This window comes from Triticum aestivum, chromosome 7D, assembly GCF_018294505.1.
Source record: "Triticum aestivum cultivar Chinese Spring chromosome 7D, IWGSC CS RefSeq v2.1, whole genome shotgun sequence".
In the NCBI taxonomy this organism is placed as follows: domain Eukaryota; kingdom Viridiplantae; phylum Streptophyta; class Magnoliopsida; order Poales; family Poaceae; genus Triticum; species Triticum aestivum.
The window spans coordinates 607,065,440-607,080,504 of NC_057814.1; the positions used below are offsets into that span (position 1 = coordinate 607,065,440).

Consider the following 15,065-nt stretch of genomic DNA (forward strand, 5'->3'; position numbering starts at 1 on the left):
CCCCATATCATCCACATGAAGTTGTCGCCTCTCCATGGATAGCAGCGCAGATCCTCATCAGCATAGTTGTACTACTAGTGTTTAACATCTCAGCACCTTGGGTAATCACCTATTCAGTCGAATCCTTCTGCAGATCCGCCCAATATCACAAGGATGCACAAGCAGCAAACACCCTTTCAAAAGGAGTTTTAGGCCATTTAAACTCAAACATAGCTCTGTTACGACAATTCCAGATCGTCCATCAAACAACAAGCCCAATTGTATAAACTTCCTCATATGTTAGAATTAGACCTAACTGCCCCAGGCAGTTAATAGTGCCCAAAGCACCTTTTGCTGTATAGACGCATGTTCACTCCGAACAGGCGCCTATCCACAAACCGACGCCCCCCTACAGGCGCCTCTTTCGTAAACCGACATCCCGAACAGTCGGGATCCCATGTATAAATACCCCTTGTTGATGATCGATGAAAGGAAGAGTTCATTCTCAATCATTTTATTTCTTACACGCTACCAGCACGCTCCCGGAGCTGCAAGCACAACACAACACTGAATATCACAAACATTTCAAACATCATGTTGCACAGCATGAGATCACACCACACCGCCCCTTCTGGTTGATCACCAGAATTTTGCATCACGCCGCAGCTCGAGACTGATGTTTAGATAGGCTTTCCAAGTACTCATCCACAATGTCCAAAGCACACATTTCCTTCACACACGTCATCGACGCAGGGACGTCGAACTGGAAAGTGAGCCCTGAGCTCCCAAACTCCTTCCTCGCCGCTTGGATGGCTTCTCTCACCGCACAATGGACGGATGCCGCAAGAACTAAGGCGGGTTCCCCATAAGCTGGCAGAGGCAGTGGTTAGATTAATTTAGCTAATGATCACATTCATATCCGGAAAAAAGGTGAAGTATATTCATATTGCTTTAGGGAAAGAGATCACATTCATACCCTTTGACGAAAGCACACGGTTCTTGTGGTACCCAGTGTTGAGCACCTCGGCGTTGAACTGCTTCGGGATGGTGTCGACGCTTGGGATCTTGTAGACCCATGTACTGTCACTCACAACCAGTCCATCGGCATTTGTTTCGTGTTCTTCATTTATGAAGAAACCGACTCCTTGTATGAAGGAGCCTTCAATCTGTAAGATGGATGGCAGAGATCAGATATGAATATATGATGCCATCATGTACTATAATGAAGAAAAACTCTGATCAGGGCTGCAATCGTAATGTACTCGCTCTGTTTCGAAGCAAGGCATCATCAAATACGGAGTAATATCCATTCTTAGTACAGAATGATAAAGGTGTGTAACACAGTGGAAAATATCTCAGACCTGGCCCAAGTCCACTGCAGGGTTCAAACTCTTTCCACAGTCATACACAAGGTCGCTCCGTAGTAAAGTAATGGTTCCTGTAAGAAGATCAATCTCCACCTGGACTTTTAGTAAAAAGTGAAAAGGAAATCAGAAAAGAATCACAATATCTTTCATATGTAGAACATCCAGTAACTATTGAACTATGTTAGTCTGATTGACATTTAGCAGAATATTTTTGTACCTCACTTATACCAGCTCCATAGTTCAGATAGGTACTGGATTCTTGGCCAGGTACCCAGTATGTACTTGAGGACAAATTAACATTATCCTTAACGGTCTGTTGGGGAACATTAAATTATACAACGACAAAGTGTTAGCACACATACAAATAACAATTTCCACACATAAATGTTTTACTCCCATATAGAATAAAAAACCAGAGGGAAATAAGAAAACAACCTGAGCAATCAAAGCATCCCATGAAACAGCACCGCCGGATTGCTGCTTGAGCTTCTCCATGACTGGCTTTAATCTGTCAACCAGCATGTTGCAGGCCTCAAGGGTTGCTGCACAGCTAGACTCAGACGAAGTGCTGCCGGCGGTGAGCCCACCTTGGATCAAGTTCAGCATATCAGCCTGAGGAACACGCACCCTATCAAGAAGGGATTCACATCCATCAGGCCACAACTGTCCCAAAGCAAAAGTTGTCATTTGCTGTACTTTGGTCCACAGCCCTTGCCCAATCTCAATGCCTCCAACCTCAACCACAATGGAACCATCGTTGAGCACAGAAACTCTTCTAGGAGCTGGCCTTGGTGCCACCTTGAAGACGAGGGGCGCGCAAGAGATACCCCGCTTCCACCACTTGGTGCAGCTGTTGTACTGCCTGATGGATTCGGCTCGATGCAGGTAGCTCGATGTCGTGAGCAACCTATCGAAGATAGAATGCAATGTGTACGTAGAAGCTTCGCCTGTGCTTTCTGGATAGAACAACACAAGGCTGTCATAGGTGTGGAAATTCTTCTGTCTGACACTATTAGCATCAAGTGACAGCACCGAAGCGACATGCTCGATGATAGCTTCAGCGATAAAAGATCCCTGAGCATCTCCAGGAGCACGCATTACTGACTTGGATGTGTTGTTTGTTTTACAGAGCTTGATGTCGAACGAGAGAGCACCCCAGTTGTATTTCTTCAGGCCTGAAATGATGGTGTCTGGCATTATGGTGCTAGCATCTGGAGAAATTCCAGCATTGACTAGTATGTCCAGGTGCAAGGCTGTGATTCTCCCATCAGACTTTAAACCAACAGAGTAATATGCTTTTATGGGGTGACGACCCCAGATCATGATCATGTCAGTACTGCGGTTGAGATACATCCGCACCGGTAACTTGAATGCACAGAGTGCAGCTGCCGTTGCTACCTACAAAAACATAAATTGTCAGATCACTAAGCACAACACAGCTGAAATGGTTAATGTCTTTTGCTTTCTTGGAAGTTGAATGAATGGTAAAATGGCCAAACTTATGTTAAAACCTATCACTAGAACCCTAATCCACCATAAAAAAAGGAATGTTAGTTGTAAAAATAGATTAGTGGATTAGATGTTGCGTCGTGAACTCATCTTATGTGAAACCTAACTTATACACTCATGTTCGTTGAAGGTATATACTAGAAGTAAAAAAAAATGCAATTATTCATATAAAGATACTACCTCCATCCGGAATTAGTTGACGCTCAAACGGATGTTCCGAACGGAGGGAGTACTTGTTAGATTCTTTCAGTTGTGCCGCATGGGCTATGAATTTCTTTTGTCGCTTTGTCGGGCTGTTGTTTAAACTTGTTAGATTCCTACTTACATTGCATGATCTGAATGCCTTCCCACCAAAGCCTCCTCCAACCCTCCTTGTAATGACACGCACGCTGCTGAACGGAATGCCGAGGCACTTGGCTATTGCACTCTGTGCAACCTCAGGGTACTGTGATGAAATGTATACGACCATGCTGTTATCTTCATCTGGAATTGCTAGAGTCGCTTGTGTTTCCATGTAGAAGTAGTATTGAGAGGCAAGTTTCACCTGTGATCATTCAAGGTACACATATAACTTTGACAAAGTTGCATCACAACAATACGAACTTTCATACAGTTGCTATGTTACTGAGCAGATTAAATGGTAACTATAAAAAAGAAGAATCAGATTAACTACACGGACCATACCAGAGCTCAAGTTAATTAAATGATAGTGACTGTAAAGTTATATATGTAACAAAAAGTGGTATCCACTAGTAATGCATATGGTCCAGTTGAAAATAGATAATATCAAAAATGAAATTTAGAAGTTTGTATTGTTAAGTATAAAAAGTTCCATTAAATTTTCAGTAATGCATGTTAAGTATAAGAAGTTCCATTAATTTTTGAGTAATGCAAGCGAGATGTTAGAATGGAAAAGGTCTCATAGTATTTTGAATTAACATACTTTCGTTGAGAGGATCTTGTGGTCAGCTTCTGCCATGCCCTTGCAAAAATTACCAACTTGTTTTGGATACATCTCAGGAGGAACTTCGAAATAGCTGTTGTTTTGTACTGCTTGTTCTACAGTAAAGATTGGTGGCTTCAAATCTTTTGTGTCATATTCAACAACAACCTGTTTTCCTGCCAAGTTGGCGTATCTCTGAGTTTCTGCAATCTGAAGTAAAGTCCACATTTTAGGACATCAGTACTGAAAAAATACAGAATATATTTTTTCATTCTTAGAGCAAAAGGTAGCTAATGCTCACTTGTAATTAGGGGCAAATGTGCACTTAAATAAATAGTTTAATTTAACAAGATCACCTTCGGTATTTAATTAGGGGCAATTGTGAGAACAATACAATATATTTTTGGCATATCCACTTGCATTGAGTTTCAACAAGCAATCTTGTTACGAAACAAACAGAGATATAGGTGCTCCTACTACACAAAATTTCTGTAGGCGTTTAATTAACCCAATCTAATAGGTTGTTCCTTAGGGCATTTTACAAGTAAATTTCTGGATATAAATATTATATATATATATATATATATATATAATTTTTGGAAAAATGAATTTGTGAAATTAAGGTTTCATTATTTTAATTTTTACAGATTTGCCCCTAATTAAGATTTACTTTTTCTGTAACATTCACAAAGGTTTTTCTCAAAGAAGAATAATGAAGAAAAACCCATTTATGAATTGCCTTTATTATACAAGAATTTATTGCGGAGTGAACATTAAAATATGAAAAGATAAGTACCACGACACCAAGAGCTTGTCCAGCATACGCAACAATTGGGGCACCAAAAAGTGGTTCGTCCCCAAACATCAAGCTTGACCCAATATTTTGCCCGCCACTTGGAATATCATTTGCAGAAACAACCGTGAGGATCTTCTCTGATGCTAAAGAAGGTTTGAACTTGATATTCTTGACATATGCAAGAGGTTGTGTGCTGTAAATAAACTCTCCGTAAAGGCAATTCTTTGGAGCAGGGATATCATCTACATATACTGCCTCCCCTGCAGTACAGAAAAGAAATTATATCAGTCTGAAGCTAATCCAAAAGGAAGGATAATTTAGAGAGGAAGAAAACTTCTAGATCCCCATTAGGAATTCTGATGGTTTATATTCATCACATACCAGAAGCTTGAAGCTCAACTGCATATCTCTTAATCGGCTCACCAACTGGTTATATTCATCACTGGAAACTGTTTCTCGACGTGAAGACAACGGAAGGTCACAAATATCATCTGTATCTAAAGAACCAGCAGAACTAATGTTCAGAGTTTCTCCAGATTCCTTTAGCAAATGGAGACAAGTAACTGAAGAGAAATCCAACAACCACACTGACTCTGTATTCAGGATGTGATGTTCCTTCCATTGGTACAATTGTTTCTCTAAGTAATCGAACTACCGTTCAGGTGTTGTTCAACTTTTGTTACTCTAATAGCATGTTCGGTCCCATAGGCACCAAAGGCCATGTGTAGGTTACTCAACACAAGATCACCAGACGATTCATTCAGGAAGACATGGCCCAGCATAGCAGAGTTAACATATGAAACAACATTGCCAAGAGGGCGAGGTGCCGCTCGGTAAGTTTCGAAGATCACCTTACTTTCTTTCTGAGAATCTGAAGCCCAATGTGGAATAAATATGCTCAGGAGCAATGTACTGGGATCAAGAGGAGGCTGCTCCAGAAACTCTTCAAAAGTTACCTCTAGTGTTTCTGAATAAACCTGAAGACGAACAGTTGAAGCAGCACCAAGAAGTATGGTCGCGATGTCCGAGGGAAACGGGTATTTCTGTGCTAGAATTATGTTCCCACCAAGGCTTGCTGTGTTGCGGACAAATGGTGTGGCCACCTTGCTCATGTGCTCAGCGAGTTTTCTGAAAACCACACTTCCATTTGCACATGATGTAGATCTAGCTTCTTGCTCGAGTATCTCAATAGTTTTAGAAATTGGTGTAGCTGCTCCGATTTCAAAGCCACTGTCTTTCTTCCAAACAGCTGAAAGTTCAGGAATGTCACCGATGTCAATATACTTGTTATATAGATCCCGATCCTTGTATCCCTTGACACCAGAACTTGTGTTCCCGACAACCACTTTAACTGTGCAGTCACTAAAAATGCCAGAGTTCAGCAAGTCATAATACTGCCCAATGCTTTTAGGATGATACCAACCCACCCTGGAGACCGTGACATCTGAAACATCAGTTAGATGAAGGAGCGAAGATTTTATCTCGGATTTCAGGAAGTCCGGGAAAGTGCAGACTCCACCACCAAGAGTGTAAGCTGGCAACTTGCTGACGTCGGCGTCCTTATCACCTTTCTTCCAGAATATATTGAGGCCCAAATCCTCCAGGTCAACATCTGAAGCAAAACTTTTGCACGCATCGACGATCGGTCGGTAGCCGGTACATCTACACATGTTGCCTGAGAAAGCCCTTTCTGCTTCAGATACTGTCAACTTTGAGAACCCCTTTCGTGGTTCGGGCTTCTTGGACTTGTCAGCATTGGCAAGAGAAGTGAAAATAGACATGCACATGCCGGGAGTGCAGAAGCCGCACTGAGAACCATGGAACCCGGACATTCTTTTCTGAATAGAATGGAAGCCATCTTGTGTATTTCCCAGGCCTTCGGTGGTGATGGCTGAGCAGAGATTTATGCTGTAGAGCAGGGCCAGGCATCAACTTGCGGAGAATTTGGTCACTTCATCTTTTGTTGGATTATAGGTTGCTATAAGGACTACACAAGCTCCACATCCACCTGCAATTGAGCACAGTTATAGAATTAGTCATGGCATTCTATATCCTCCTCTTTTCGGAAGAATGAACATCACATGCCCGTATATCCTCTCTCTCTTATCATGGATCTGGAGGGACCGGCCGAACCGAAAGGACTAGAACTTGCGTGAGAACTGAACAAATATAGCCACAATGCATGAGAACTTGCGTGAGAACTGTCTCAATTTGGTTTGGATTCTTAGTTCAAAATCTGAACTTGTCTCTAAAAAAAGAACAGCATTGAAGCATACGGATCCAAAGTACACAATGAAAGCCGATGCATGAACTGCGGGCGGTATGATATATGGACCTTATGTAACCAGGTTCTTAACAAGATTTCTGCATAAACTTTAGCACTAGCGCACCCGCATCGGCGGAGTTTGTATGTTCAAAACAGGGTCACCATGACGATGACACACTTTGATGTTCGAATACTATGCTGCATCGAGCTGGTGAAATCCACACAGAAATCCTCGACGACGCCATCGCCCCCAGGACTGCCGCCCGCCGACGCGTCCCCGAGAGGGAGGTGGAGCTCGTTGTCCAGCTCCCGTGTCGATAGTATTCTGGATCTGACAAATGTTTGAAAACTATAGCGAAAAATATTCTGAATCTGTTTGCACTGGATGGATACCGTGAAATTTCCTGTTGTTTTTATGCAGCTTTGTTCAATTTCTAAAAGCTGCCTAAAAATTCTGAAATGTTTCTTGAAATCCGTAGAAAGAAGTTTGGAGTTTGTTGGTACTAGTAGTGAAAGATGGTTCAAATTCATGAAATGGTTTTGACACACAGTGTGTTTGATACTTTGGCCGACATTTAGCAATCCCGATATATAATTGAGTTGCGTACACGCAGTCTGAAATCCCAAAACAACCATCAACGACATGTGTGGTGCCGGAATATAGCACTTACGGTAGAGGCAATTAGGAAGTCCCTTCCAACGATCCCCTCTCCCCGCGCACCCTGGTCTAGAAGCTAGCCCCTTTCACTATTCTACATGATATATCTTTTTTTAACACAATAAAATCATAGATGCGTGCATATACGCGCATACACTCACATTTATGAACGCATGCATGCACTGTTAGATAATAACGAGAAATAAACGAGACACAAGAGACACGGATTTTTACGTGGAAACCCTTGCGGGAGAAAACCACGGACGCACGAAGGCGCAATCACTATGAGGAGGAGTATTACAAGCACGAGACGACATGCCGTCTTAGGTGCGACTACATGGGGTATATGTGAGGGGCAACACATAGGAGTCGTTGTAGGACATGTAAACGAGTTGTACTCGTACGCGTCAGTACCAACGCAAAGGCCCACACCGTATGTACTATGTCTAGTCCAATACGGTAGAATTTGGATCACAATTTAACAATCTCCACCTTGAGCCAAATTCCCTCCAGTAGTCGAAGAAAGTAAATAACTCCATCCAAATCAGCATAAACACCTTCTGCGTCAAAGTCCATTGGACTAGTGTGAAATACCAACTAAGCCTGAGCAAAGCCCAAACTTATTGGTCGGAACTGGCTTTGTCATCATATCAGCAGGATTATCATGAGTACTTATCTTGCATACCTTCAAATCGCCTTCAGCAACAACATCTCGAATATAATGAAATTTGACATCAATGTGCTTTGTTCTCTCATGATACATTGGATTCTTTGTAAGATATATGGCATTTTGACTGTCAGAAAATATGGTAGGGCAAGATGAATCTCCACAAAGCTCAGCATACAAACCTCTCAACCAGATAGCTTCTTTGCATGTCTCAGAAATAGCCATATACTCGACATCAGTAGTGGAACAAGCCACAATAGACTGCAAAGTTGCTCTCCAACTCACAACACAACCACCAATGGTGAAAACATAACCTGTGACTGACCTTCTCTTATCCAAATCACCAGCAAAATCAGAATCAACAAAACCAACAAGTCCATCTTCAGTTCTCCCAAACTGTAAATAAGCATTAGAAGTACCTCGCAGATATCTGAAAATCCACTGAACTGCTCTCCAATGCTCTTTTCCAGGATTAGCCATGTATCTACTGACAACACTCAATGCATATGATAAATCCGGACGAGAACAAACCATGGCATACATAAGTGAACCAACTGCACTCGAATAGGGAACTCTAGACATGTACTCAATATCTGCATCTGACTTAGGACATAAAGTTGATGATAATTTGAAGTGTGCAGCTAACGGAGTACTTACTGGCTTGGCATTATGCATATTAAAACGACGAAGAACTTTATCAATGTATCCCTTCTGACTTAGATATACTTTTCCAGATGGTCTATCTCTGGATATTTCCATGCCAAGTATTTTCTTTGCTGCACCCAAATTCTTCATCTCAAATTCATTACTCAATTGCTTCTTTAGTTCATTAATATCTGACATACTCTTTACAGCAATAAGCATATCATCAACATAAAGGAGCAAATAAATAGTTGAACCTTTGACAGTTTTCAGATAAACACAACTATCATAATTAAACCTTTTAAAACCTTGAGAGAGCATAAAGGTGTCAAATCTCTTGTACCACTGTCTAGGGGATTGCTTCAATCCATAAAGAGATTTCTTTAACTTACAGACAAGCTTTTCTTTTCCAGGAATAACAAAACCTTCAGGTTGTTCCATATAAATATCCTCTTCTAATTCTCCATGTAAGAATGCAGTTTTAACATCCAATTGTTCAAGCTCAAAATCATGCATGGCAACAATACTGAGTAAAGTGCGAATAGAGCTATGCTTCACAACAGGAGAAAAGACTTCGTTATAGTCAATACCTGGAATCTGACTGTAACCTTTAGCAACTAACTTTGCTTTATATCTTGTCTCATCATTAGGAGAAACACTTTCTTTCCTCTTGAAAACCCACTTGCAATGAATAGGTTTCTTCTCTCTAGGTAATCTTACTAAATCCCAAGTGCCATTCTTTTCAAGTGATTCCATCTCATCATGCATAGCATTCACCCACTTATTACAATCACCAGAAATAATAGCCTCGGAATATGAAGAAGGCGCAAAATTACCTTCAATTTCTTCTGCAACAGATAAAGCAAAAGAAACAATATTGCACTCTTCAATTAACCTGTCAGGTTTATTAATACCCCGTCTAACTCTGTCACGTGCGAGATTCCAACTGGGCGGAACAATAGGCTGATTTGGAGTGGGAGTGACATTATCATCATTAACGACGGGTTCATCATTTGCATCAACAATTTCATGACCAGATGTATCACCCGAATCAATAACATGCTCCACCTGAACAGTAGGCTCCTGAACAATAGGCTGTTGTTCACTCTCAACGTGAACATTAGTAGATGAAACATCATGTAACATAGCAGATTCATTAAAGATAACATTTCTGCTAATATCAACCTTCTGGGTTTCAGGATTCCACAATTTAAAACCTTTAACACCAGACTTATAACCAAGAAAGATGCACTTAACAGCCCTAGGCTCCAACTTTCCATTATCAACATGAGCATAAGCAATGCACCCAAAAACTCTCAACTGTGAGTAATCAGCAGGTGAACCAGACCATACCTCAATTGGAGTTTTCTTATTAAGAGCAATAGATGGTGAACGGTTAACGAGATAACAAGCAGTGGAAGCGGCCTCAGCCCAAAAACGCCTATGCAAACCTGCATTGGACAACATGCAACGGGCTCTGGAAATAATGGTCCTGTTCATACGCTCAGCAACACCGTTTTGTTGAGGAGTATAAGGAACGGTGTAATGTCTGACAATGCCTTCAGACTTGCAATAATTCTTAAATTGCTTAGAACAGAATTCCATACCATTATCAGTGCGAAGTATTTTTACCTTCTTTTCAGTTTGTCTTTCAATCATAATCTTCCACTCCTTAAATGCTGAGAATGCTTCATATTTATGCTTCAAGAAATAAGGCCAAACTTTTCTCGAATAATCATCAATAATAGTCAGCATGTAACTTGCACCACCTAGTGACTTTCTGCGAGATGGTCCCCATAAATCAGAATGGACATAATCAAGAATACCTTCGGTTGTATGAGTCGAAGTGTTGAACTTCACCCTCTTGTGCTTGCCGAAGATGCAATGCTCACAAAATTTCAATTTACCAGGCTCATATCCATCAAGAAGACCTCTCTTATTTAACTCTGCCAAACCAAGTTCACTCATATGTCCAAGACGCATATGCCAAAGGTTAGCAGCATCACAATCAGAATTCTTTGAAATAACTGGAGTAGCGTTACCTGAAACGGTAGAACCTCGAAGGTAATAAAGACCATTGGTCGAACTCAAATCACCTTTCATCACAATAAGGGAACCTTTGGTGACTTTCAAAACACTATCTCCACCTGAATACTTGTATCCCTTTGCATCAAGGGCACTCATAGAAATAAGATTTCTCTTCATCTACCGAACATCTGTCAAAGTTCTGATTATGCCATCAAACATCTTGATTCGAATAGAACCTATGCCTTCAATCTTGCATGGTGAATTATCAAAACCCAAAACGGAACCAACAGCAGTAGTGGAATCAAAAGTATTAAACCAATCTCTATGTGGACACATATGAAAAGTGTATGCAGTGTCAAGTACCCACTCATCATTGGTCTCAGCGCATCCAGCAATAACGACAAGAGCATCATCGGAACTATCATCACGAGCAACGTTAGCAGAATTTTCACCTGGTTTGTTACCTTTTCTCTTTTCCTTGTTCTGCAACTTGAAACACTCTGAGATGGCATGCCCGCCTCTCTTGCAATATCTGCAATACTTCTTGTCTCTGGATTGCGACCGGCCCCTGTGGCCGTTCTTACTTTTGCCTCTGTTTCCATTATTGAAGTTCTTCTCCTTTGTCCTGCCACGAACCGATAATCCCTCGGCTTGGGATGAACTTGAACCATCATGAGGCACCGTTAATTTCATCTTCTCCTTAGAGTTCAAAGCTCCATAAACTTCATTGAGCGTGAGAGTATCACGATTGTATAATATGGTGTCTCTAAAATTGGTATAAGAACTTGGCAGTGAACAAAGTAACATTAAAGCTGTATCTTCCTCTTCATACTTAACCTCCATTGCAGCTAGATCAGATATGATCTCTTTAAATTCTGAAATATGATTCAAAACATTACCTCCCTCAGGTAACCTGTGCAGGAATAATTTTTGCTTCAGATGCATCTTGCTGGTAAGATCTTTAGTCATGCAAATCCCTTCCAGCTTTAACCATAGAGCGGCGGCAGTTTTCTCGCTCAAAACTTCCTGCAAAATAGTATTATGCAAATGGAGTTGAATTTTTGACAAAGCCTTACGATCAATTCTTTTCTCCTCATCAGTCCAGTCCTCAATTCGGTTCTTTCCGAAACTATCCAATGCTTAATCATAGTCGGTCTGTGCCAACAACGCTCACATCTTAACTTGCCATAGGGTAAACCTTGTGTCACGGTCCAGCGGCGGAAGATCGTACTTCATGGAAGCCATGAGTAGATAAATCTGGTAAGCATCGGGTGTGGACTAAACAGTAAAAAAAAATCCAAACAGTAGCAATTAGGCACCAAAGTGCGCTGTAGCTTGACGTGATAGCGTACTAGTTGAAGTGCTAGTACACTAGTACTGCCAGCCCTTGGTCTTCACGTGTGGACATGGAACACTCGCCGCTGAAAAGAATCTGGGGACTTTGTCCACGCGGCTGCTGCTTTTCTTCTGTCGCCTTGAGACTCGGGAGCAGCGGCGGCTAGATTAAATCATACAACACGTCGGCTCGGTGCAGCGGATTCGTCTCGATCTCGGTGTAGAGGAAAAATCAGTATCCGATCTTGATCTAGACACGGATGATGAGCCGCCCGGACTCGGCGGATTGCACGACGCGGCGACAGCGCGGAACCCTAATCCTCTCGATCTCAAATCTCGTCTCTGTCACTTGGCTCTGATACCACTTGTTAGATAATAACAAGAAATAAACGAGACACAAGAGACACGAATTTTTACGTGAAAACCCTTGCGGGAGAAAACCACGGACGCCCGAAGGCGCAATCACTATGAGGAGGAGTATTACAAGCACGAGACGACATGCCGTCTTAGGTGCGACTACATGGGGTATATATGAGGGGCAACACATAGGAGTCCTTGTAGGACAAGTAAACGAGTTGTACTCGTACGCGTCGGTACCAACGCAAAGGCCCACACCGTATGTACTACGTCTAGTCCAATACGGTAGAATTTGGGTCACAATTTAACATGCACACTATATTCCACTGAGCACCTCCGAGATAGTGAGCTGGCACAACAACCTGAGACCAACGAAGTCTTCACATGTGCCTCATGGTCAACGAAAACATCTCTTCTCACTGAATCGTCAGAAGTCTGAAAAAGATTCAGGAAAATGCGTACACCAGTGTCAAGTTTAAGACTTAAACCCCGATAGGCTGGTTTCACCACAAGGAACCTAACTATCTGAGCTGCGGTCAATTTACTCCATAGGATATATCGGCTAAGAAAGGGACGCTCTATCCTCCCAACATGGATCAACCACTCAATAACTAGTACGACCCCAGAGTAAAGGACGATGATGGCGAACGATGAAAAACAGTGGGTAAAGCAAAGTATGATGCAGACCGGGCGGTAAGAACGTGAGCTGGTTAAAGTGTGGCGTGCAAAACGGAAACTCCAAGGGAGATCACTGTCACTGCAAGTATGATCAGAACCGATCGGTCGATCTGCTTAGCTTTCAGAGACTAGCTTTTCGCCACTCCGCGGCGCATGCCCTGTCGCGTCTGCTAAGCTAGCTAGCTCAGGTGCCAGGGCCGTCCGAACTAGCTTTCGGCTCTTAAATTGCATTTGAACACTTGCTCCATCCCTGTCGATTGCCGACACGCAAGTATGCGAAGTCTACATTCTGTATTTATACTGCATGTAAGGTACATAGCTAGATTAATGACGTAGTGAAATCAGGAAACACAAAATACAAATTGCAATCTGTTAAGTATTCCCGGTCACGCTTTATATATCCGACCGAGCCCACCATATCGGCACATCCAGATGCATGGATGCATGTGTCATAAGGTAGTCGAATCGTGATTCTGAATCAGATCGAAGCTCCGATGGTACGACCGCAATCGTAGAATCTTCGCTGTTAGAATCGTATAAGAAACATACTCCCTTTGTTCCAAATTATAAGAATCATGGATTAGGCGGTGTATCATTTTTCTTTCGGGAAAATTAGCCAGTATCTTCGATATGTGCATGTTTGTGATGAGTGTGTGATTTTGTGGACCACATGATAACACATCGCGATCAATATGCAGAATGATATATATATATACTAGATCGACATAATGATCTCAGAGTCAGACTATCGGTCTCCAACAGACGAAAAACACTAATTTCCTTGTACCGGGAGTTGTCAGGACAGTGATCGTCCCTGGATCATCAAAAACTAATGGTGTACGCTCGGACCACAACGTACGCATGTCGACGCAAAAGTCACGGAAAGCAATGGTACGCATGATCGAGAGCACCACACTCAAACCACGTCGCCCTCAAGAAAAGCAAGAAGGAGAGGCTCTGCTTCACCCTCCACGGAGTGCAGTTGGCGGTGGCACGTAGATTCAAGAGCTTGCTGGCTGGCAAAGCTAAAAGAATCGTGGATCAAGAGCGAGCGAGCGAGCGTACGTACCTTCGCCGCAGCCGAGGCTGCCGAGCTTGGTGCCGGTGAAGGGCGTCCTGGTCCGGATGAACTCGAGCAGCGTGGTTCCGGGGTGCACGTCGCCGGCGGCCACCTCGTACCGCCGCCCGTTCAGCGCGAACACCACCCTCTCCAGCCTCATCGGTCGATCTCCCTGATCGCTCGCCGGCCGCCGGTCGTCACCGATCGGTCGATTGCGCGCGGTGAGCGAGCTGCTAGTCTGCTTCTGCTAGTGTATGTGAGACTGTGTTATGAGCCGCCTTGCGATCTAGGACGACGTGCACGGCGATAGATGGAGGCGAGCTGCTACCTGGGAGTTGAATGAATGGGCAGCTGCGTGATCTTTGAATGCTAGCTGGTCGATGGCTATTTACTTGCGGGAGAGGATCGAAACCAGTGTCATGACCGCGACAGCACGCTACGGAAAGGCGAAGCGAAGCAATGCATTTTTTCTGTTGCGTCCGTGTCCGTATTCCTGTAAAAATACAAGGCGAGAGACATACGACCCTATAACTCCCGTCTCAATCGAACGTGCAGCCGGTGGCTCACCCAGCAAACCCAGAGCATCTGCGCCCTCCACCTTAGGGCAAGGACTATAGGAGTCTCGAAAATACAATTTTTCCAAACTTCAAAATAGTAGATAAGCATGTCGCCTATCTACTATACACTGTTCATCTTTCCAAACTTCAAAATACCATCTTGGCACCATTCATAATATAGGGCTCGCTAGAGCTCGTGCGCCAAAGTCACTTTTTGCACTCT

The 15,065-nt window shown here is 42.8% G+C and overlaps 1 pseudogene; it reads right to left on the minus strand.

Annotated features, from left to right (window-relative positions):
* Positions 1-1,334: 1,334 nt before the first annotated feature.
* On the minus strand, positions 1,335-14,530 carry LOC123166648 (putative aldehyde oxidase-like protein; annotated as a pseudogene).
* Between the last annotated feature and the right edge of the window lie 535 nt (positions 14,531-15,065).